A 3,238-nucleotide genomic window follows, 5' to 3' on the forward strand; every position below is an offset into this window, starting at 1 on the left:
CATGATGAAGTATTTCTTTTCCTTCTACTGAAGAATGTAGATATGTTATGAATAACATTTTTTCAACAGAAAACTCCACACACTGTCAGTTTCTTTAAAGAGGAATGACTAAAGAAGAAAGGCCGAGGGTGATAGCTTAATAAGAAAAAAACAACCCATGACCAAGACTATTTCATTGTAGTTTTAAGTGTCTGGACAAACCCGTTATTTTGTTACAGTGTAAGTTTGATCAGCTATATTATCTTCTCTCAACCTTTTGGGATTTGTAATTTGATAACAAAATGAGGGTATCTTCGGAGTCTTCAGAAGATACCTCCTAAGAGAATGCTCCCTGTCATTGGTTCTAGGCATTTCAGAATGTGCATTTCCACCATCTCACCTTTCGCTTTTTAAATCAGTAAAGCAAGGGACCTGCAATTAGTCTGAATTTTTATTGTATAGGAACGTATAGATGCTGTAATGTTATTGAAAATAAAAACAGTTCATGAGGACTTTGTCTTTAAATTGAAAGCCTGGGAACAATAAAAGTCACTTGGGGTAGTGACTGCCACATAAGTTGTCCAAGAGCCAATGATTGAATATAATTTAATGGTGTCTTAGCTAGTTATTATTAGTAGATGATTCAATAAAAATTAGATGCTGGGAAAATAGATTGGTGACATGTTTTGCATACTGTAAAGCTACATTTACTCTATGTTATCTTTACACAAAGCAAGAAAATAGTTCCATCAGAAGTAAAGAGTTACAATAATGTCATTTAATTTGACAATTCCAAGCTAAATAAACCCATAGGGAAAGACAGTATATTATATAAATTAACGTAGAGCTGTGCAGATTTGAAATAAAAATAGATACTTCAGATAGAACAAAGGCTGTTTTTTTCTATCCCAAAGATTTTAGCTTTAGCAGGAAGTCTTTCATGAGGAAATACTAGCAACATTTCTTGTTAACCTCTAGGGGCCAGTGCAATCTAAATTTTGATCACACTTCAAAGTTTTGCTGTTTAACTTCCTTAGCAATGTAATTTTTGTTTGTATCTCTGATAGAAAATTGGCACTGTCATTGTCAATTGCAAACCACATGACACCTCCAATAGATTGTGAAAAGAAAGACTCCCCAGTCAAGGAAAAACAATATTTTACAAAGTCCTACCTTGCTAAGTGAGCAGCAATATTTACATGGACTAAGTGAAAACGTGCAGTCCTTATGATTTATTGTCTTTATCCAAATCCTAATTATTATAAGAATCTGTCATTCCTGATGCTTTCATTTGCATTGGAAGAAGCAGAAACTCAGTTTTGAAAATTGAAGATGTCTTTTATTCAATAGAAAAAGGAGTGAGGATATTAGTTAATTTAAATAAAGCAGGGAAAGAAATAGCTTAGGGCATGAAACAGAACAAACAGGTAGAAATTAAGTGCTTGCTTGAGGGGCAGTAATTGCATGACGGAAATAGAATGGATGCCGTGGTGGCTTTTGGGGTGCAAACCAAGACATTCTGCACAGCCTCAAGTTTGCCCCACCACCACCACCCTGTTTCTTCATGAGTGAAGATTTAAGAATATAGTTTAAATTGCACCTAACAAAAAGTCTGTAGTTTTTAATTCATTTATTTTGTAATGTTTTTCATAATATGTTAGTGTAGTTTACACTGTAATCAATGCTATTTCTTTCCACTTGCAGATGACAGAAAATATATTCCTATGTCCACCTGTGTTTATCAGGCAGTCATGGGAATTTGACTAGTTGTCGGTCATTAATTGGAATGAGACTATTAACAGAATGTGGCAATTATTTTAAAAGAATAGCTGTAAATAAATTTGAAGCCATCATATTATTTGCCAAAAGGCTTAAGGAGACTTTAACCTTTTGGCAAATAATCCTAGATTTTAAGAAGGTAGAATAAGTGAGGTCATTCACACATTTGAGTGTCCATTTCATTAAACATTATTATGGAAAATATATAATAGCAAGAATAATGTGCAAGAATATGAGATCTCATAGTAGACATAGGGAATCCCAATCTGAGGATTAAGTGAACCAGAGGAATTAGAGATGGTCCAGGACAAATTTGTGACATAAGTTCTGGTTTATCCTTAAGTACAACAGCAGTGGTATTGAAATTAGAAGGGGGCCATCCATTGATGTGCATAGGGGTAAAGAAAACAATAATTTCATATTATAGGAGACAGGTTTTCATACCCAACACTTGGCAAGACAATGCCGCCACAAAAAAATTCAACAGTAGTGGATGAGCAGATTTGTGTTTAAAACTATTCTCACAATTTCCAATAGGTCAACAACCGTTGAATAAATTACCATACATTACTGAGGCATTTATTTAAAGAGTATTATTATTTAAAGATAACTATTTAAAGATTTTAGAGAAGATAAAAAGCACGTACACAAGCTTCAGTTGGCTAATTAATATTGATTTCTTAAAGATGAAAAAGGAATATCATTTATTTACATCTCTCACATCCCATCACCCTAAGACAAGCTTTCACACAACTTTGCTTTCTGACAATACCATCAGCCTATTTGTTGGGAGATATAAAGGATTGCCAATTATATACCATTTTATGTATTTGTAATAGGTGAAAGATTTGATCCACTGCAAATTATATTAGGAACCAATAGTAGATTTATTATGCCTTTATTATGCCATAGTAGATTTATTATGCTTTTGTTAACCCAGCTTAATCTGGCATAGTAAAAAAAGTCTATTTCAAGTTGACCTATATAGACATGTATAATAAAAGAAAACAAGCTGTATTGTTTGAAATGGCTATAAGGAAGATAATGACTGCCAATTTTGACAGTACTATTAATTGTAGGGGGTATGAATTAAACTGATATAGATTGTTGTAATTTTATATGAATTTTGCTAAAATCTATGGTTGCAAATAAATGTAGTAAATGTAACTAGTTGTCAGTTGTCAACTTTGTATTTTTGCAAGTTAATATTTTTTTTAAAAATTAAGTAAAAGGATAACATACACTTGAAAAAAAAATGAAACCCAGCTAAATCTCTAGCTATTCTTAAATTGGGACACCAACAGTAGGGATGGCAGTTTTGTCACTTCAATTGCTATACGTTACATTATAATGGAACAGCTCTAAAAGTATTTGTAAAAATGGTAACACAAAGAAAATTTAAGAAAGAAAGAAAGAAAGAAAGAAAGAAAGAAAGAAAGAAAGAAAGAAAGATCATCAGGTCCAATCCAAGCCAGGAGTA

This window comes from Protobothrops mucrosquamatus, unplaced genomic scaffold (genome assembly GCF_001527695.2).
Source record: "Protobothrops mucrosquamatus isolate PMUCROS unplaced genomic scaffold, P.Mucros_1.0 scaffold_177, whole genome shotgun sequence".
In the NCBI taxonomy this organism is placed as follows: Eukaryota; Metazoa; Chordata; class Lepidosauria; order Squamata; family Viperidae; genus Protobothrops; species Protobothrops mucrosquamatus.